At 38.9% G+C, this 23,473-nt stretch overlaps 1 non-coding gene across 1 annotated transcript; it reads left to right on the forward strand.

The window, feature by feature from the left end:
* The first annotated feature begins 13,599 nt into the window (after window positions 1-13,599).
* On the forward strand, window positions 13,600-13,706 carry LOC123809102. Its single transcript, XR_006783960.1, has one exon. It is a non-coding gene; the product is annotated as a U6 spliceosomal RNA (small nuclear RNA).
* The last annotated feature ends 9,767 nt before the right edge of the window (window positions 13,707-23,473 follow it).

Genomic DNA, 23,473 nt, shown 5'->3' on the forward strand with positions numbered 1-23,473 from the left:
CAGATAGAGCAGAAACATATAAATCTAAATATGTATGACTGGCATATCACATCACAAGTAGCATTTTGATTCTAGGAGGGAGTTTAAGCATTATTGGAAGTAAATTAAGAACTTTGGGGGTGATTTTAATAGGCACATGGATTTAGGATTTAACTGGACTGTGATCTTAGCCAAAGAATAAAGTTTTTTTTTAATCTTAAATAAATACATTGGAAATATCCTATTATTGTCTTTTTTATATGGGTACTCTTTGACCCAGGAAGTTCACTCCCAGGTATCTGAGTTGTGGAAAACCCTCACTCATGCACAAAGAGAGAGTTAGGAAGATAGTTATTGAAGCATTGTTTCTAATAGTGAAAATACTGGGAATGTCCTAAATGCTCATCAATGAAGGGATGGTTGATAAACTCTAGGGATCCATATTATATAGTCCTATGTGGCAATTAAAAATAACAAGGTAAATCCATATGTGTGATATGGAATGTTCAAAAAGCAAATGGTTGAACATTGTGTGAATGTACAAGGTAAAATATACACTGCGTGAATGTACAAGGTAAAACAGTGTGGAGGTGTGTGAGTGTGCTTGTGCTTGTGTGAATGTGAGTACACGGAAAATGACCTGGAAGAATCCCCAAACTGACAGCGGTGGTAACCTCTGAGGAGAGCAGACATGGAGTAGACAGGATGAGTCTTATAACAAGAAAGAGGTTTTCAACTTGTTACTCAACACACTGTGGAATTGAGTAAATTTTTATAGGACTCTATTCATGTCTTCTATGTGAGTTTTGAAATTAATATATGTGGGAGTTAAATACCTAGAGTCACACATGCTAATTTCCCAGATATGTTCATCTGATAGCTCTCCAGAACATGATTCAGAAGAGATTTTCACAGAAAGTTATAAAACAAAGTGGGATTTTGCAATCTGGAAGTTTTCTTTCTTTGACACCCCCTGTCTGTTCCTACCTTATTATTTTCATTTCCTCTGGTTACATGTCAACCGCAGCAATTTGGGAGGAGTTCCTTTCTCATTACACAGCTTCAGGGAGCACTTTAATATCATCATACAATCCTTCTAACAGAAATGCATAGAGGATCCTGTGAGCGGAGGGTCACGTCCGACACGGGGGAAGATTACCTCTCTGGCATACGATGGTGCAGGTTTTGTTGCTAAGCAAGCACAACTGTTCGCTTTGGGAGAAGTTTTAAAAGAATGATGCTTTGCTATCATTTGCTCATTAATATGAATGCATTCACAGGATTTCTGCACTAGTTTATAAAACTTAAAATCATAGTAACGTGGAAAAGAACTTGACACAGAACATAGATGAGTAAACTGAGAGGCAAGCAGGACTGTAAAGCCTCAGATGTGTTTTCTGACTCTTTGCCACTTCTCAAACACCACCTGATCTGCAGAGCTTCGAGGATTAAAGTCTAAAAGCAGAGACCCACCATTTCATCACATCACAACCGGTGATGCCTACAAAGTGCAGTCCAAATCACTGAGCCTTGCATTCAAACTTCTTTGGTGATGGAGTTTTGTGTCTTGTTACTTGATTTCACATTCCATGTGTACCATTCAGAGTTGGAGATATCTTTAATAGCCTTTCCTCCTGGAAAGCCTTTGCAGATTTGTTAGGATACCTCAAAGTCTGTCTTAAATGTCATTTTCTCTGGCGATTTTCCCTGGTATCCTGTGAGGTTCCTATCCTGTCGAAGTAAATATGACCTGTCAAAGGTCATATTTGCTATCACTGTATCTACATTACATCTTATTTGTGCCTCTGTGCTATGTGTCACTTGCACTCTTGTACTACACATCTCCATGTATGTCTCATAAACCCCTAATAAAATGTAAGCTCCTTAAAGTTGGAGACTGCTACCAGAGCATCCATGAGACTAAGTAGAGTGTAGCAGGAAGAAATATTTTAAAAAACTAATAATTAACCTGATCAAAAGGCTACCCAAATTGTTTGAATAACTGTTCAACTATTCATATCAATATATAGCTGTCATTTGACAAAGCATTTCCAATACCTAATAGAATGCCTGGCACATAGTAGGTACTCAGTGGATATGTGATGACTACATAGGAACAAATATACAAACAGGAACAGGAGTAAATTTTTTTTCTCTCTTTCTGACATTTATCTATCTCCCTTAGGAGGGGAAAATGTTTATTCTAATGTGTCATAAATAATATCAAAATTGTTTTGTGACATTTCATCAAAAACAGCAATCTTCAGTATTATATTCTGAAATGATACAGAGTCTGTAATGCAACCTCTAGTTTTCATTGAGACTTTCAGGGCTCACTCTCCCATACAGTTTAAGCTTGTCTATTTTACAATAAAAACTGTAGAATAATTACAAATATGTTCACTGAGTCCTGGACTAGTGATTCAATGTCTTTAGAATTCTGTCATTACACATACTTGCCGAGATTTGAAGATAATGCCGTGAACATCCTGAGAGGTGGTAGGCAGAAGAAGAAATGCCTTCAAGGAGAGCAGGAAGCACAGTGATTCTTTTGCTAGTAGGTAAGACCCCTGTACCTTGATACTTCTGTGGTCTACAGCTTCTTGGATGGCCAAGTAGAAGCACTCACTGGGCACACACTCATCTGCAGTCCTCCTTATGACTTCTGGGACCTTCTCCTTCCCTTCACTCACAAGGATGCACAATATGTCCAGAAAAAAAAAAAGGCCCACACAAACAATATCAAGGCATTGCAATGGGGTTCAGTGATCTAATCTCTCATTTTCTCCTTTCTTTTTTTTTTTTACCCACCTCTAGGAACCTAAGAGGAGCTGTTCCACATAAGCACAAGAGAAATATATAACTACAAGCTGAAAGCTCATGACCTCAATCCTCAGCCGCCCCTTGCCCCTCATTACTGCAGCAGTTGGTGTAGGGAAGGATTAAAGAGGGCTAGAAATCATTGGGTGAGCATACGAGGGCTCAGAAATTTGACCTTTGTTACTTAAAGCACACAGTCTCCACTAAAAGCTGGTATATGAGGAGAATTAAAAACAGAACCGAGAGAGGTCAGGTGGAGTGCAGATGCACTAACAAAGATGAGGTTGAAATGGCAAAAAAAAAATTCCTCCAAAATATTTATATTTTCTTCTACTGAGCATAAGTTGACATCATGGAAAGACAGTTTGGCTTTTGCCTCCTACCAAAAATGCAGAAGAGCCTCCATGCCCAAAGCAACAGCTTAAAACTCACAACTACCAAAGCAAGAGAGGATTTCAGAACAGCTCCCAATGCCAGAGACATTCTTAGGGCACTTTCTAATGAAGTGGAATCAGACTGTGCCTCCCCCTCTATCTTTTATTATCTGTGTCCATGAATTACCCTAGTTTAATGGGAAACACAAGAAGAAATTACAAAGGCACTGACTAGTAAAATATTTTTACAATTGTGAAACTTGCAGCAAGGCTCTCTCTTTTCTGGGAAGGCCGAGTAAGGGGCAACGGACTAACATCGTAAAGCATATGACCATGGCAACAGCCTCAGTGGGGGCGTGAACTCAAAACCATTTCAAAAAACATACACTAAGAAGTGAATGATTCCCATCTGTCAGCAACAATGGGGCCACATTATTCACTGTTCTGGCAGTGCTGTGCTGTGTGGGTGTTGGGAACAGGCCTGTCCCTCCAGAGAATGCTGGTTGTAGATGAGGAAGCTGAGGCATTTAATTGAACTAAGCCTAAATGACTTACCTCTGAGAGGTAAACAGCCTGAGATCAGTAAATGTTTGCTGACTTTGAAAAAGAAAACCCAATAGCCAACTATTTTCTTTCTTAATAATGATTACAAAGATGTTTTATCTTTTCATAATGGTTTGCCAAGGCAATTTTATAAATTTTCAATGAAGCAAATAAATAAGTTAAATACAACCCTAGAAAGATAGCAAGTTGTGTGTGTGTGTATCCTAACCTCTACTGTTTTATTTTACTGTTTAAATAAATGATGAATCTTCATCATTTGTTATATTTGCTACTTTGGGACATTGCTATACAATAGAAATGGAATCTGATACATTTATGCAGTTTTAAATTTTCTAGTAGTTATTTAAAAAGTTTTAAAAAGGTAATTTTTATTAATATAATATCTATTTTTAACCCATTATATCAAAAACATTGTAAAATGCAAATAATATTATAATTATTGTGACTTTTTTCACTCTTTTTTGTCTAAGTCTTTGAAATCCAGCATGTTAATTTTCATCATAGCACATCTCAGGACTAGAGAACTTCCTTGTGCTTAGTAGCCACATGTCGCTACTGGTGACCATTTTGGATGGCATAGCTTCTAAGCTCCATCTTTCCCCTAATTTGAATGCTATGCTGCCCTAGTTTCTCTATTAGCTGCTGCAGACTCCAGGAATATAAAAAACTGTTTAACTTGAGTTAATGTCATATTTACCAAGCATATCCAACAATCCACATGGGAGATATCAACACATCCTCTCAATTCCTAAAAATGAATATGTATGTGTGCATTCACGACTATACTAGTGTGTACGTGTGTGCTACTTATCATTATTGACAAGCCTTAATGGTATGCCTATTCTGAGTAAAGCATTGTAACAAAGACCAGATTAGCATCAAATCCTTATTTTGGCCAAAATATTTATGCAGACTCTAGAAAGCATGAGGCAGCTGTGTTTCCCTCACCAGCAAACCTCAGGTTGATTCTAAACCTTCCAACAGCTCTAAGTGAGGTGGATTCTGCATTGAACAAGGACAATGGAACCTGACTTCAGTCTTGCCTCTCCATAAGCACCATGAGTTTATGCAAGTCATTTTCCCAGACCAATCTTCAGTTTTCTCATGGTAAAAGGAGGACGGGGTGATCTTTAAGTTCCTTTCCAGTTCTGACAAGCTATAGCTTGACAATAAAAGTTTGCTTCCTTCTAGCCTCAAGGAGTACATTCTTTACACTTTAGCAGTTGTCTATATGGTGTGATTTATGTAGGACTAAAAGAATTGGATTTAGGGGGGAAAGAATGTCTAGCTGAAGTTCAGTTAAACTTGAGTTTCAAGTATTGATAAATAATGAATGTAGTATAAACATGTCCCATTCAATATTCAGTATGTAATTATACTAAAAAATTATTTGTTGTTTACCTGAAATTCCAACTCAATTGGAAACCCTATATCTACTAAGAAAGTAGTATCATGTTCCTCACCCCTTAACCAGAGCTTGAAATTCTCATGAACAAGATAAGCACAAACTTTTGTCAGGTCCTATGAATCTGAACCCTGACTTAGCAACATTTTCACTGTGTGTAAACTGAGGCCACCAGACTCATCTTTAGCTTATCTGAGCTCCTCAGATTTAATTGGTTGGTTTAATTCACAATATTTGTATTGCCTGTGTAGGTGTGCGTGTGCACACACATGAACATGCAAATGTAAGTGTCCAATCAGAAGGTTAACATTTTCAGGACAAAATCGAGGTCTTCCAGTTTTGTCTCCTTACACTGAATGAAACAATGCCTTGAAGATGTTCAATAATTATTATTATTGCTTTTAAATACTCAAATGAGGATATGTTCATTGATTTGAGAGAGAGAGAAACATCAGTGTGAGAGAGACATATCAATTGGTTGCCTCCCATTCCCACACCAACCAGGGACTGGACTTGCGACCTAGGTATGTGCCAACAGGAATCAAACCTTCAACATTTTGGTGTACAGGATGATGCTCCAACCAACTGAGCCATCTGGCCAGGATCAATAAATGTTATTTCTGAGGAGATCATAATAGGAGCCATCAGACCCTATTTTAATAATTCATGATTTTGTCTCATTAAGATTCACCTAGCCTGTTGAAAGCAGTAACAAATTTCAAATTTGTGAAGCCTGGTCTATGGAGCATACTAAGACTTCAGTGGGTGGTGGGCAAAGGGAAGAAGCAGGAGCAGCTTGGTAATGAAGCTGAAAAACTGACCCAACAGTGGGGTTGGTCACAGAGAGAACTGCCCAGCAGAGCGAGTTAGCATCTGTATACTTATGTTTCATCTGGTCGATGAAGACTGTCACTGAAGTGTCTAGACTTTCGTGATGCCTCCACTTTAGTGTGTATCAGAGCAGAATTTTCAGGTTACAGTCCATTTATGGATCAGGACCTGTCCAGGAGCTACAGGTACCAGACACAAGGTCTAGCCCCTGGGAAAGATGGCTGGCAAGGTCTAAGAAAGGTATATCTGCCAGTAATCTAGGATCTAAGGCAGGAAGCCAATGCCCACAGGTTCTTGGCATGTTTATCTAAAGGACCAAGAATATGTCTATTTGTAGTCACTGGATGTGCACAGAAATATAAAGGGAAGCCTTCATTTCTGGGGATATATGAGTACCAGAACTAATCTTTGAACAGCAGGTCTTAGAGACCTTACAGAAGCGAGACTAATTCTAGATCCTACTCCCCGGTGAGGTAAAATCTCCTAATGCTTTTCCCAGTCTCTAGATTTGAGCTCAAGGATTGTGGAGGACTGAGCTTAGAGATAAAAGGCCTCAGCATTTACATTTATCTATAGGCCTAACAGAACTGGGCGAGGTAAAACTAATAATTATTCTACTGAGGAGTGGTCAGATACCTTTATATCATATATCCTGAATCTTCTCAGTAATGGTTAAACATCTTGCAAAATTTTTAAGCTAATTATTGTTTAATATTAAGAAACATATATACACATAAAAAAGAAACACACCTCTCTATTCACAGTTTGAAAAGCAGGCCAAATAAGAGTCCAGAATAGATGTTATTCAATTCTGTGTTTATAGAAAGAGAATATTATTTACTTTCTAAGGTATAACACTATAATACCGCCTGCCTTAGAAATATGGGGAGTATCTTAAGAAGAACTCACAATATCTGCCACATCACATCACTTTGCACTGTTCAGCCATTCAATTTGGGCTATCAAGTATAGTAGGTGGGGAAAGAGAAAAAAGAAAACATTGCTCAAAGAGTACACAGTCTCACTTACGCAAGATTTGAATCAATTCTGGAGATCCAACATACAGCATGCTGATTACACTTAACAATGTTGCATTACATACTTGAAAGTTGCTAAGAGGGTGGATCTTAAGATCCTAGTGTTCTCACTACAGATATATATATGTGTGTGTGTGTATAAATTTGTGTATATATATTATATATATATTTGTGTGTATGTGTATATATTTGTACATATATGTGTGTGTGTGTGTGTGTGTGTGTGTGTGTGTGAATTCCACACAGTTCTTGTGTAGAAATGATACCTCAATACAGCCCAAATGAAAGTATCATAGATAAAATGATAAAGGTAGAGCAGTTGATCAGGGCAGAGCCCTCAAAGCCACTACTTACAAAGACAGAGAAAAGGAATGAGAGTTAATACAGTAAACTGAGAAGGAGAGGTCAGAGGTCAGGCCAAAGGAGTAGAAAAGCTCAGAGAAAAGATTGATGGAAGCCCAAGAAAAAGGGATTTTCTAAAAGTCTGCTGTAGTCAATGGTGGCAAATGTTGAGAGGCCTCGTTGTTTCCTACTTGGCTCTAACACCCACTTTCTAAGCAAATTCACACACTCTAACTTTGCCTTCAGAGTCACCAGTTTCAGCAAAGGCAGAAAAAGGATTAAACAGAGTTCGAGCTGAAAATCTGTGGAAGAACAGAACAAGGCCTTTTCTTTCTGTGTGCGGTGCAAAGCTTGAGACCAGGGAGAATGGGGCATGCATGGAGTTGCTCCCTTCCAAAGTTAAGAGCTGGGCTACTCTTTGTTTTAATAGGACATTCAGTATAGGAGTCAAATGGGGTCAATAGAAAGATATGTAACAACCAAAAGATTCCTGGATATCATTTGAAGGCATTTTTTAAAAGCTTGTTCTTTTGGTTAGCACATAAATCTGGTGCTAGCAAATAAATTCTTATTCTATCACCAAAGATGTACTTTCAGGTTCTTAAAAATTCTTTAAACATATGGTGACATAGCCTTTGCAGTTTAGAATTTAATTTGTTTTTCACCTGTATGCTTAAAAATGTGTTAGATTCAAGTAGTAAATTATTTCTCTAAAATTTATTTTAAATATTAAGGTTCATAATAGTAAATATCTTCTGAAAAGCATTATAAACCTCAACATTCTTTCATTATCATTTTAATATATATTGTGAAAATAACTTAAACTTGCAATAAATAAACCAAAACTTTGGGGGAAGTGCAAATTTCCTTTAAAAATACAGAACAGAAGGCAAATAGCCCTAATATATTTCTGTTTATTCAATGTGTTGCCAACTTCATCCATCCATTCACGCTTATATGTTAGCATAGGTCTTTTCCAACATTTTAAATTCCATTAATCTAAAATATAAAGCCCTAAACCTGTGATGTATTACTAATGCTAATAGATAAGATCACCCAATTATAAACTTCAGTTTACTCTTATTAATGTAGCAAATGAAGTCATGGAAGTGAGTAAGATCTCATTTTGGATAAGGTTCCATTTCTTATTAAATGTTGTTATTTCAGAGTTGGGCATATATCATCATTGATATAACAATAACAGATGTCTTATTTGTGGATTCCTCTCCTGTCTGCCTCACAGCAATAATTTTGCTAGTTGTGAAGGATTACAAAAAATTACTGGAGGATTTACAAGAGATCTCTGCAGTATTTATTTAGAAGCCAAGTATAATATTGTTTTTCTAAATTCAGCAACCAACACAACTTAATCTAGATTCAAAAGAGCTGTACTACTATTCCTCCCTTAGTCAGTCTGTATAATTGGAGCTTCAGTCCCCTTTTCATTAACAAAAGTTGGATTAGGTGCAATAGCAGATATTCGGTGGGAGTATGATGAATATCCCATCCTCCTATTCTCCTGGAAGCATCAAAACCATCATTTGCAGGAGGAACTAGCACAAGGTATTGTAGTGAGTGCCTACTGAGCCAATTCCTTTTTATAACTGGGGTGGTATATTTTTTATAGCTCTCCTCAGATGATTTGGAATTTGCTTGTTTTTAGGTTTAACTGAAGTTTTTGATATCATTTCCTACAAATTGGTCAGGAATCAAGGCAACAGAAATGTTGGGATGTTCTCGACCTTCTAACTTCTTCCCCCAGTGAATTGTCTGCTGAAAAGAGAACTGGGGAAATGACTCTTTATATGTCATACATAATCTTGGATGGTCACCAGAGCTGTGTCTTTAAGTGCCATCAGCGGCATAGTTCTACAGCCTCTTCTGTCGATGATGAGAAGAACGTCAGAGTCTAACTATGTAATCAAGGTGCAGTGAAACAGTTTATGGGCTTTGTTAATATTTCAGGCATTATTCACAAGACTTCATTTAACATTCCCCATGACATAGTATAGCTATAGGCTACCACTGTATTCTTACAGATGGGTACAAACAAAGTAATTTTTATCATATCCTTCAAGTTAGGCAATGGGAGCCTGTAGTAGATCTGATTTCACTCGATATTGTTTTTAACAGTATATCAGAGTCCAATCGGGGAAATGCACTTCAGATCATTTATGCAGAGGAAATTGAATACCAGAAAATGGTAATACAGTGATGGAAAAGCTGAAGCCAGAAGGAACAATGAAGCCACCCAGTAGTTTGCAACGCAGGAAGCATCTACCAGTCCTAAGGGAAAGGGGAAGAGGTATTTTTCTCAGAGCTCAGAAGCCAGGGCTGTCTAGTGGGAGGTGGAATCTCAGCAGAGGGTTGCCTGATAGGAACAGGAACCATGAAAGGAGGGGCAATCCCACAATAGGTAGAGCTGCAGAAGGAAAGTAGCCACTGCCAGAGAGACAGCCAAGACAAAGAACTAGCAGAAATATCTGGCTTCTCCTCTTCTACTGGCCAGCCTTCCACTTGTGCCTACCATTGGCCAAAACTACCCAGAAGCCACTTGGGAAGAGATACTAAGAAGTGTAGGTCCCCATAACACAAACGAGAGAGGGGCAGGACAGAGAATGAATTTGTGTGCAAACAAGCAAATCACTGGCAAAAATAGCATCTTCTATTCAGAGAAATGTATATCAAAAGCTTAAAACTGAAATTCTTTTAGTATTACATACATTTCCTATCTTCAAAGAATTAGCTCCGGCATTTCATTGGAAATATGAGATAGAGACATTAGATTATTAAACAATGCAAATATATGAATTCTGTCTGCTTTGCCTGACTGCTCATATGTCTATAATGTGACTTAGCTCATATTGTAATTGACAAAGAGGGGAACATCGGTACAATGTGAAAGTCCCATGTAGCAATTACAACTTTCTGCAGGAAAGAATGAATTCCCACTGTGGCTGTTGCATTTGTTGCAGTGACCCTTTTAAGACTGCGGTATCTACTTTTAGAAAATTGAAAATGAATGTTTGCACTCTAGGCTCCGTCCCCAAAGAGGAACTTCCTCAGCTTAAGGAGACTCTGGGTTTGTGGCAGATTGCAGAGCCCAGAGCCCACCTTAATAACCACCCCATAGGTTCTGACTCCATTTCCATCTACGTTACCCCAGCACCTTCCCCTAATTAATCAAAGTATTACAAGCATCTCCACTTTATCATCACTGTTTGTTATCAAGACCTACTATGGCCATGTCTAGCCCCACTGAGGAAGACAGCCAGAGAGAGCCAATTTGGCTCAGATAGCAAATATTATTTTTATTAGTGCTCCAATTACAAAGTACATGAGGTTTTGAGTGGTCTGCCCAATGAGCCCTTTTTATTGTTTGTCTGTGTTTGTTTGTCTTGGTTTTTGCAGAAGATTGAATTTTTCAGGAAAGCATATATCACATTAGAGTAGAAGCACTTACAATAAAAATATCATTTAGTTTGGTTACAAAGCACAATAGTATGGGGAAAGATCAATATGGTTCATTCATTCATTTATGCAGCATTTATTTATTAAATGTACTCATACTCGGAAAATTCAAATATGGATCACGGTTAGGGAGAATCCTTTCCCCAAAGAGTTTACCATCTGACCTAACATGTAGGTAAAATACAAAGTAATATATGTTATAATAGAAGTATCATTGGCGGGATGAGAAAGACTAGAGCAGGGGAAGAATAACTTTGCTGGTGTCAGAAGGGAATTCAAGAGGAGGTGACTCAAGAATAAGAGCGTGTTTTTAAAAGGTAATGGTTTACACCAAGTGGTAAAGGGGGAAAGAAGCATCCCAAGCAGTAGGACAACCTATGCAAACACATCAATTAATATAATTAATTAATATAAGAGTTTGGTCTGGGTGTTTGGGAATGGAGCCAGAGAGCCAGAGAGGAGAGTCCACACAGCAAGAACTGCAACCGGAGAAGCAAGTTGATGTGCAATTGCCAAAGCTTTATAGGCCCAGCTTAGGAGACTGGTGTTCATCCTGTGAACATCCTGTGAACATACAGCTGAGATCTTTAAGAAGGGGAGTAACTTGATGAGAATTGTTTTGGGGAAGATACTTCTGGCGTCTTTGTGAAGAATGGCCAGGGAAATCAGATAGAAGGCTGTGTTAACACTCCAAACTGAAATGATGAGGGGCTAAGCCAGTGGCCATAAAGATGATAAAACAGGACTTTAGCCAGAGGATGGTTCTCAGAGAGAACAGACAGGTCTGGTGATCGATTGGACATGGAAAATAAGGTATATAATTCAAGGGTGACTTTTTAAAAGTTCTACTGAAGCAACAGTGTTGAAATGCCATTAGCTGAGGTACAGAATTCCATAAGGAAATACAGGTTTGAGGATGAAGGTAATAGGTTTAGAACTTGTATTTGTAAACTATCTAGATTATTTCAGAAGTGGACATGGGGACTTACTTTCTGTGTGATAGCTATATTCATTGGGGAAATGCATGGTGAGACACCCAGCCATTGGGTTTGCGTGTTATAGGCAAATCACAGGTGGCCTAATTTCCTGATCTGTTCAATGGGTTTTACTTACCCATGTCTATAAAGAGATCAAGTTTAAATCCACACTCTCAACATTTTAAAATATTATTCAAAGCAGCAGTATCTTTCCAATCCAAAAAGCATCTGTACAGTTTGGCAAGCATACAATATGTAGAATGGGAAAGAAACAGTCAAATTTGAGGCGGGCTGTGTGTGATAACTGAGGACAGATGCAGTTTCACAGAGATGTTTGTAGTGCACATAAAGAAGGCATCACAGAGCCTTGAATTAATAGGAATATATATTCTAATTAATTGACAGCAAGAGCTGTTGATAGAATGAAAGACTAGATCTCTAGCTCCCTAAGCAAGCACCCAGACAGCCAAATAAATTGCTGAGATGGTCTTTTTATAATATATGATGCAGTCTTACAATAATCGGCCTATGTTCTCCTGTCTTCCATCTATTATTTTGAATTTGGGGTTCTTTTGTACATTTAAATTTAGCATGCATAAAAGAGAAAACCTAGAGATGGAAAGTAGAACAAAGAGCAACATAAAAATTCAGAAAGAACACTAATTCAGACAAAATGGGCACAACATGGTACATTTAAGAAGTCTGTGATTTTTGTAAAAATGAAAATTATACCAGTGATGCTCCTTCATTGTGGTGCTTTTACAAGAAGTGATGGGTTATACTGGGCCATCAGCATTGTCCTATCATGTCCCCGTGACCAAAGGTGTCATATAGGACTAGAAATACAATTGCCCTTTGTACTAAATTAACACACCACCTTGCCTTAACAGTAAAATCTTCTAAAAAAAAACAACTATATTATCCACTTCAGACAATTCATCAGCATTTATATCAAATACCTAGGAAGTATTTAAAGCCAAGTCAAAAAGGCAGAGGAAACAGGTTTTAGGAATACTGTCTGACTGTTGACTTTCATTGACAGAACTGCCTTATGAAATAAAGGCTCACTTCAGACTACTGGCTAAAAGTGCTGCTAAAAATGACATGTGTATGTTTCCATTGTACTGATCTTTGCAACACAGAAATACAGTAAGCCATCTTATTCATACAACCCTTTATTTTAATATGCAACTGATTAGCTATTAGTGTTCATAAAGAGAGAATAATTGTAAATTGCTCAAGTGGTCTATAAATATTCTCCTTTGCAGTGCCAAAATTGCAAGCCATAATACCACAATAGTGATGGAAACTTGAAAACAATTCTGTGAAGTAAAATTTACTTCCTGATGATTTCTCCACCAAACCAACATTGTCACTACCATTTATTGAGCACTGCTTGGTGGCAGGCTTACAGTATATGGGGAAGAACATAAAGACAAATAAGATTTGATCTCTGCTCTCTGAAATTAGCAGTTTAGAGGAGAACTTAAAAACATTAATAGCTATCTATAACAAAAATGATAAATGCTGTTACATATATAGGACACAGATATGCAAGAGTGAGTGTGTGTCTGGGTGTTTGTGTGTGTATACAAATACAATAAATACACAGTAGAAAACACAATTCTAAAAGTATCAATAGGCAATGAGGCACTGTGCTGAAACAGAAATTCTAACTCCAGAAATATTGGGCTTTGACTTTTGGCTATTCCTCTCAGTTGCTCTGACACCTTGATGAGTTACTATATTTCAATGGGCCTGGATTTTTGTATCTGGACATGAAATAAGAACATGAAAAGGTGCTCACTTCAGCAGCACATATACTAAAATTGGAAAGATACAGAGAAGATTAGCATGGCCCCTGCACAAGGATGACATGCAAATCCGTGAAGCGTTCCATATTAAAAAGAAAAAAAAAAAAGAACATGACCCTGGCTGGCGTAGCTCAGTGGATTGAGCGCAGGCTGCGAACCAAAGTGTCACAGGTTCGATTCCCAGTCAGGGTACATGTCTAGGTTGCAGGCCATGACCCCCAGCAACCGCACATTGATGTTTCTCTCTCTCTCTCTATCTCCCTCCCTTCCCTCTCTAAAAATATTAATAAATAAAATATTTTTAAAAAAAGAACATGAAAAGCACCCAGTACAATGCCTGGCCCACAGGATGCACTCAATAAAGAGTAATGACTACTCTTCACACAAACAAGAGTTGAATAGATAAATTATGTTGGGTAGTTTCCTCCACCAGTTGGCAAGAAGTAACCACAGAGCATCATGCCTGGCTGAGGACTCAAAAGAGAAGGAGGGGTAGGCCATCCTAGTAAGAAACAACCATACAAATAAAATGGTGCAGAGTGAGAGAAACCAAGAAATTCCCAAATCAAAGGAATGAAACTGGGTCAGGAGCCAAGAAATCTTCAGGTAGAGGAAGCAGGTAACATAATTCCCCAGCAGGATGAAGGCAGTGCCATTGGGAGTAGCTGTATCCTTTTGGCCCTGGAGCCAATGTGGGCAACTTTCCAGGAGACAATGGAATGGTTGGTGCAATGGCTGTACAGCACCCCAGAATGGGCAGGTGGCAGGACACAAGCTCATTCATAATCAGGATGCAGTGGTGTTATCACAGCACATGGCATTTACCTTTCTCACAACTTACATGTGGCCTATGTTTTAACCCATGTTAAGAATTGTTCATAAATCTCTCAAATTCATAAGCATCTCAATCCTGTTATGGGAATTAGGGACTTGACATTTTGCAGTCCACTTTTTAAGATTTTGCTTGCAATTTTAAGTCACTACACAACAAAAGAAACCAGATTCCTCAGGATTCAAGAGCGATTCCCTGCTGGGATGCAACTAAATCATCCATTAACTTTTTCCCATTGTAGGTTTTCTAAAATTGCACAAAGGACCATTGTTTGGTAGGGAACACTAGGCAAAACAGAAAATCTTTGGGAGCCTGGGCCCAGGAAAAAACACCTAGAGAGTATTCTACATGCCCCTTTCACGCTTTGCAAAATTTTTGCATTGTGGAGTGCATGGAAATAAATTCTGAATGTGAGTCAAACAGTAGGAGGGCACTGTTGACAGCTGGATCTGTTGGAAAGCTGCTCACTTATGAAAAATGCTGTAAGGAAAATTGTGAATTTCCTGTTGGCATTCACTGTAATTTAGCAATACTTTCCTTTAAAAATGTAAAATAGCAAGAATATGGCAAATGAAGTGCATTTTTATTTGTTTATGACTTGAGAGTTTCTGTCTTGTGAAAAAGCTAAAAGGCCTAAAGGAAAAGGAATCTTTTTTATCAAAGGGAAAATGCTGTGGAAGAAAATAAAGGTCGGGTTAAGTATTCAACAAGATTCAGAGCCTCTCTCAGGGGAGATGTCCTTCATTTGGGGAGACTCAAACTCATGCAGGCCACCAGGGTACCAGTTAGCCCATGGCAGTTGTAATTCACTAAATGGAACCCTGGTGACCAGAAAGAATCAATGCTACCAAAGAGATAAACTTACCTACAGGGAGCAACTTATGAGCTAGTGGAATGTCTGATTATTTTGCCATTTATATTTATAGAGTCAGTGAGTCAACAAGTATTTATTGACCCCCTAGAGCTTGTACCACTTTCTAATAAATGTGTGGGCACCTAGTAGTTGTTAGACACAGTCTTCTGCCCTCAAGGAAACTTTTAATCCAAGAGAGGTGATAACTACCCTTTAAAGTGGATACTTATTAATCAGAACAACAAAAGGGAAATTAGGAAGTTTGGGTTGGAAAGTTTGTTGACACATTAGAAAACAGGATATTAATAAATCAGGACAAGCCTGGAAGTTGAATTTTGAGGGGCTTTTTCCCTTTGTTGTTTGAAATGGTTTATTTGTTTCTTTGTTTTTTGGTCTGTTTTCATTCTTGTGGTTTTGTTTTAAAGGCAGAGATATGACAAGAAGTGATTTATTTGAAACCTTCAGGAAAGTCTTAGTTAAGAAGTTTTGTGATTAAACAAGGAAGAAAGATAGTATTCAATCAAAACAAATGCTGTCTTGGTTGGCCAGCCAAAACATAGAACAAGGCTTGAATTACATAAGAGAGATCATAGGCTTTGTGGATAAAACTAGCTAATGGAGAAGTTTCTAAGAAAAAAAGTTAATATCTAATAAGGAAGTCACTGGAGGTCATCATTAACAGAAATGCACAATCTAAGGAATTAATAATAGTAAGGAATGAACAACTCTTTTAAGCCATGTGCAACTGGGATCCAAGTAAGAGGTGTTTGGGGACTAAGAAGTCAACAATAAAAAGCCAGTTGTGTGACCCAGTCTGCATAGAAGCTGTCTGTTTGGGCTGGAAAAGAGCAGATAGTGAGGAACAAAGTTACTGGGGCTTTTCTAAACGGACATTTAAAGAAGCACTTAAAGGGCCAAGTATAGCAAATGAGTTCTGTTGGGAACCGCCCTGGCTGGTATCAGAAGCTGAAACCCCCGCCTAGGCTAAGGCTAAGGGAACGCCCTTGGAACCGTAAGCCAGCAAGGAGACAAAAGCTTATCTCCCTGGCAGGAATGCTGCTTCTGCTGCTTTATTCATAACTGAACCTCAAAAAGCTTGGTCAGTTAGCCAAAGACGGGTAAGATTCCCCACGGGGGGAACAACCTAAGACAGGCACGATCACTTTGGGAGGCCCCCCCAAAAGAAGGACTTGGGGGGCTGCAGCAAAAGGGGGGTGATGGACCCTCACTCCTCGGCTTTGACATAGCCTGAGTTCTCAGCGTCTGAGAGAAAACCTCCTTGTCTCTCGGTTGCCTTAGTTCCCTTGCTCCACCTAAGCCTGAAACAATGACAGGGTGGTGCAGCTCTGTACTGAGAAGTGCGGATTCCCCCGGGTGATCAGGCCTAAGAAAGAACATGTAAATTACTGTGAAACCTTCTTTGTTTAGAATGCTCTCAGTTGAATGAGAAGGGTCCAAGGAGGAAGTTAGTTTGTTCCTCAAAGTCTTACAGCCTAATGACTTCTGTACTTTACCTGAATTATTATGCAGAATGAGCCCAATAAAAGCAGGTATGGACGGTAAATCAGCGCGCTCCCCACTGGGGGGGGGGGGTGGCCATTTCATCCCTACTTCCCCACAGAAACTAGTCTGTGCATGTGTTGTTTTTTTCTCGCGTGTTTTCGTCGAGCCATCCGCAGCGTTCCGTGGTCACTGCTGGCCGGTGACCCATGCGCAACAGAGTTCAGTGTAAGTCATTATTAGGTTTGATCATGACAAAAGAAAATTAGTGAGACTTATACTGAGGGACAGGAGAAATCTGCTAAAAAAGTAAATTTGTTCAAGAGGAAAGTGAATGTTTAATACCTGGAGGCAAGGGCAAGGTAGGATTAAATCTTCAAGAGGATCTCCCACTTTAAGGAAATTACAGTGGGGTCACAGGTGATTTGCAATTGCATTTATGTTCTTTCAAAGATCTTCCATAAAAAGAAATAATGTTGGAGACCTCCGGTCAAGACAGAGGTGTAGGTAGACATACTGTGCCTCCTCGCACAACCAAAATAAGGACAACGCAAATTTAGAAACAAGAAAAAACAGCCAGTACTGACAGAAAATAGAACTGTATGGAAGTCCAACAACCAAGGAATTAAAATAGACACATTCATCCAGACCAGTAGGAGGAGTGGAGTCAGGCAGCCAGGCAGAGAGGGGTCATGGCAAAAAAAGTGGTGGCTGGCTGATCCTGGGCACACAGGCGGCAGCTGGCAGACCCCAGGCACAGGGCAGCAAGGGGCGAAACCAGGGAGGTGGCAGATTGTGGATGGGTGTGGCATGTAAGGTGGCTGGCAGACTGGGCAGTCCCACGTTTGAGCGCAGATAAACCAGGTGAAACTGGTGAGCAAGATAGACCGTGCAACCCAAGGCTCCAGCACCGGGAAATAAAGCCTCAAAGCACCGACTGAGAACACCTGTGGGGGTTGAGGTGCCAGGAGATACTTCCAGCCTCACAGGAGAGTTCACTAGAGAGACCCACAGAGTCCTAGAATGGACTCTGGCCAAGCCCACCCACAAGTGAATCAGCACCAGAAAGGCCCAGATTGCTTGGGGGAAGTGGCGGAAGGAACTGAAATCCAGCAGAGAGCAGAGCAAATGTCATTATTCTCTCTTGGACCCCTCTCCCCACAAACAGCATCACAATGCAGTGACTGGGTTGCCCCACCCTGGTAAACACCTAAGGCTCCACCCCTCACTACGTAACAGGCTTGTCAAGACAAAAAAAAAATGGCCCAAATGAAAGAACAGATCAAAGCACCAGAACAAATACAACTAAGCAACAAAGAGATAAGCAACCTATCAGATGCACAGTTCAAAGCACTGATGATCAGGATGCTGATCATCAATTCAATCAGAATTGGTTGAATTTGGTCGCAAATTAGATTTAAAAAAAGAAGGCTACACTAAGTAAAATAAAGGAAAATGCACAAGGAACCAATAGTGATGGGAAGGAAACTGGGACTCAAATCAATGGAGTGGACCAGAAAGAAGAAAGAAACAACCAAACAGAAAAGAATGAAGAAATAAGAATTCAAAAAGTAAGGAGAGGCTTAGGAATCTCCAGGACATCTTTAAACATTCCAACATCCAAATTATAGGAGTACCAGAAGGAGAAGAGGAAGAGCAGCAAGTGGAAAGTTTATTTGAACAAATAACAAGGGAGAACTTCCCCAATCTGGCAAAGGAAATAGACTTCCAGGAAGTCCAGGAAGCTCAGAGGATCCCAAAGAAGTTGGACCCAAGGAGGAACACACCAAGGCACATCATAATTCCATTAGCCAAGGTAAAAATGAAGGAGAGAATCCTAGAAGCAGCAAAAGATAAGGAGACAGTAGCCTACCAAGGAGTTCCCATAGGACTGTCAGCTGATTTTTCAAAAGAGACCTTGCAGGCAAGAAGGGGCTTGAAAGAAGTATTCCAAGTCATGAAAGGCAAGGACCTACATCCAAGATTGCTCTATCCAGCAAAGCTTTCATTTAGAATGGAAGGGCAGATCAAGTGCTTCTCAGATAAGGTCAAGTTAAAGTTTATCATCACCAAGCCCTTATAATATGAAATGTTAAAGGGACTCATCTAAAAAAAAAGAAGATAAAAAACATGTACAGTGAAATGACAGCAAACGCACAATTATTAACAAGCACACCTAAAACAAAATCTAGTAAACAACTAGAACAGGAACAGAACCACAGAAATGGAGATCACATGGAGGGTTATCGACAGGGAAGTGGGAGGAGAAGAGAAGGGGAAAAGGTACAGAGAATAAGTAGCATAGATTGTAGGTAGAAAATAGACAGGGGGAGGGCAAGAATAGTATGGGAAATGTAGAAGCTAAAGAACTGGTAAGTATGACACATGGACATGAACTAAAGAGGGGGAATGTGGGTGGAAGAGGGTGTGCAGGGTGGATGGGAGTGAAGGGGGAAATGGGACAACTGTAATAGCATAATCAATAAAATACATTAAAAATAAAATAGTTAAAAAAGAAATAATGTCATTATACTTGTTTTATACTTACTGAGCTTAAGTTTTGTTCAGGGTCGTGGTTGGAGTGGAAGGGATGAAAAGTTTGAACCAGGGATAATGAAGACTTTGCGACATTTACCAAATGGTACTATAAGAAAGCCTTTTTGCCACAGGGTTGCCTTCTGTGCTGAATGGGGGCCCTTACTATTTGGAAAACAGTTTTAACAGTAATGCAGTCCCACACTGGACCCTAAGTCTGCAAAGTGGTAACAGAGAACCCAGGCAACCTGAATCCTAATTCTGCTACCTATGATCCTGAGGAAGTCTTAAACCGCTTTGAGTATCCATTTCCTCCACTACAGAATAAAGTTCAACAATAGATCCTACCTCAGAGGGATGTTGTGACTATTAAACAAGATAATACATATCAGATGTACTCACTGTTAGTTATTACTCTAATACACATTTTAATTAAATTATAAACAACTTACAAATGTGTGTTAAATATGCAATCAAATTGTAATTGTTCATTTCTATTTCCAATAAATACATTCTTCTAAATATATGTCCCTCTTTATAATCTACAATAAATTTCAAATTTTCAGGAATACATACACACCATTATGATTGTTCCTTTACCATTATATTAAAAATTATTATTGCACCTTTTAAAACTACCTCAATTTACACTCATTTCAATTCAATCCAATTAAATTCCTAAGAACATGGGATTTGAAAGCTTAGGTCATAAGCTTCAACCAAACAACTTAAACCAGTTTCTTAATCTCAATGAATCTAAATTTGTCATTTTTATAAATAGAAATAATAGCAACAAATGTATATACAACATCAGGACTGCAGAGTTATTATTAAAACAATTCAGATAATGTACATAAAACTCCAAAGAGCTGCAGCAATTTAGAAGTTATTATTAATTGCCCTAACCAGTGTAGCTTAGTTGCTTGGGCATCATCCCCCAAAGAGAAGGATCACTGGTTTGATTCCTGGTCAGGGCACACACCAGGGTTGCAAGTTTGGTCCTCAGTCGAGGTGTGTGCAAGAGACAACTGAGCAATGCTCCTCTCCCACATCGATGTTTCTCTTCTCTCTTTCTACCCTCCCCCTTTCTCTAAATTTATTTATTTATTTATTTATTATAATTACATATATTAATATATTAAAAGTTATTGTTATAGGTCATTCTTAGTGGTTTTATGCTTATCACTGATTAGAAGATGAACTTCAGAAATAGACATCTTTGCATCTAGTACAGAACATTAGCACTCAAGAAATGTTTTCTATGTTTGAACAGGGGAGATGGCCAGCAGACAAAGAAAGGAGACATTGGCCAAGAGAGCTGAAGTGGATCCCATAAAATGATTCTTTAGGGAGCTGGAAAGACTGATAAGTGGGACTGACTCTTCCCTGTGTTATTTTTTTATAATCATAATGGAGTTTCAAGTTCACGACCAAAGGAATTATATGATTTCTTGGTTCAAACTTGCCACCTCGTCCCTGGTTGCCATTTCACAGCTTTTCACAACATTTAACTCAGGCATAATTACGCAGAGGCTCTTCAGCCGTGTTGTTCACTATCATCTTCAGTGCATGGAATTTCCGGATTAGCACGTCATGTCATCCAAAGCTCTAGAGGGCTTAAACTACCTTCTGGGAATTAGTGCTGCAAATGGAGCTCTAGAATCACATATATAGAAGCATAAGCTGAGATCAAAGAAACAGTGTTTAAATAGTATCTGAGGTCTTAGGAGTGACAACTTCTCCCTAAAATTGCCCTTTCATCTCAAAAGCTTTCAATTCTGGTCCAGCTTTAGTGGGCTCTAAATCTACTCCATGTCTTCTGGTTCACCTAATAATCCCATCTCGCCCAGCTCCAGCTCGGAATCTCTTTCTCTCTGTCATATACTTCCTTTATGGGGTATCAATCAACGGAACTGTTAGTATTGGCATGAAAGGGGGAAAAAAGGGCTTTAAGAAGCATGAGAGGACATCTTCAAGGATAATAAGAACCAGCCTATAGCTGAACCAGTTCATTCTTACTGTGAAAGAACGGAAAATATATATCTCAAAGCATATTAATCATCATGCATAACAACATTTTGAAATCAGTATGTTTATTTCCCTTTTTATAAACCACACCTCAACTCTGTCTCTCCCCTTCGTCTAAATGTCTCAGCATTCTGTCCCAAACTCAGCTCATGCTCCCATGTTAGCTCCTGTCCTTTCTCCACTATTGCTTCCCACTCTGTTTTCCCCCAACTCATAATGCTCTCTCTTTTTCTATGTGAATTCATGTTTTCTTTATGCTTTCTCTAACCCTTTTCTTAGCCCATCAATACACAATAATCGCAGGCAAATATGAGAAGGGATAAGGGAGAGAAAAAAGCCGTGAACACTCGGATATAATAGGCGTGCCTGTCACAAAAATTAACGTTTAAAACTGAAAATTGCCTGAGTTTCAAACAGTCTGATTTTGATAACACATAAGAAAAAAGCAAAAACATTTGAAAGCCTCCTAAATAGTTTGTACACCTGGATATGCCCCCCAGGAAATTCCTGGCACCGACTGCTGCTAGAATTTTCCCCAAGCATGGCAGACAATAGCAAAGGATTTTTATCAGTCCTCTCCCATGAATTCAGTTTCAAAGCTGTTAGCACAACACTAGTATTTCAACATTCCTTTGGCTTTACCATCTTTATGTTCATTTTAAATTAAGAAGTCTGAAGCAGATCTTATCAAGTCCATGATATTGTTAAGAGCACTTCAAGGTCCTTTTAAAAACAAGAATTACTTACATCAACTTACTTTATTGCTTCATTTTCTGACTCTAAAGGACACAAAGTATACTAAAGCAATTTAACATGGCCATAACCTACAATTTTAACTCACCCTGAGGGGCCATTTTACCTCTTGTTTTACTTTTCCAGGCCAAATCAATAGAGGGAAGAATCAAGTCAAGACACATGTCATAACCGTATTAAAGGTCAATGAGGTTTAAACAAATTGGGCTCTACTCGTAAATAATTGACCCACAATTTGTACCAAGGTACAGGGTAAATGCCATTCACCTGAAATATCTTTAAAGTTTATTCTACCTATTGTTGGCACCTGAGGGAACTGTAACTAAACACATGCTTGGGTCTATGAGTCAGCTATCAACCAAGATTTCCTCTCAAGAATGTAAGGGGTAATAATTCATTCAGTAGAAAAACAGACACAATCCACCTTGTTCATCACAAGAGACGTTAAAGCAGACCCTTGGTACTTAGAGACTTCACATTTGAGGGCTTGACTAATTGCAAGCAAACCTAAAGATCTGCAACAGCTCGCAGTTTGTGACTTTGCTGAGGCATGAGTTTAAATTTCAGGTACTACAGGGTTGTAAGAAAATGGGCACCGTTCCTTACAAGGGATCCTCAACAGCTGTGCAGTTTCCATGCCTGTCCTTAGCTTTCTGACCCTCTACTTTCTATCACATCTAACTGTCATCAAGGCTCTAAATGGGTCTTTAAATTCTTCAGTTATAAATCACTGCATTTGGGGGAAATTTTAGTCTCTGGTAGTGCTTGCACACTTGAAGACCTACAAAAGAATCCAGGGCTGGAATGTGATATAAAAGGAAGTTGATCAGGGAGCTCCTGGGAGGGTTTTCTTGTCTTGTAAGGGATGGAAATGAGTAAATAGCTCATTGGTGCTGCCCTTTCCCTCTCTTCTTACCTTGAACAATAACCAGATGTCTGCATCTGTGACAGCCATCTTGCAACTGTGAAGTGACAAGTGAGAAAATAAAAGTTAATACACTAAATGTGGTGGAGAGAAAACAGAAAGGCATGGGTCCTTTATGAAATTGTTAAACTGCTACACTGTGGTACAATTCACATCTAGACATGTTTTGTGATGTAATTAAATTTTCTTATGGAAAGCTAAAAGCACTCTGATTGATTATAATGCTGGATGGTAGAGTCCCTCCTCTTGAGGAATTTATTATTGATTCATGGAAATGATATGATAGCTCAGACAACTTTAACAAGCAATAGAAAAGTATATGAATCATGTGATGGGTGGTAACAAAATGCTGCGAAGGTTTACAGTCAGAAGGGACCTCATGCAGCTGGGGTAGGTAGAGTGCAGAGAACCAGTTGGGACAGGAAGGGGTGAT

Source organism: Phyllostomus hastatus, unplaced genomic scaffold (genome assembly GCF_019186645.2).
Source record: "Phyllostomus hastatus isolate PE091 unplaced genomic scaffold, TTU_PhHast_1.1 phas_scaffold_501, whole genome shotgun sequence".
NCBI classification, from domain to species: domain Eukaryota; kingdom Metazoa; phylum Chordata; class Mammalia; order Chiroptera; family Phyllostomidae; genus Phyllostomus; species Phyllostomus hastatus.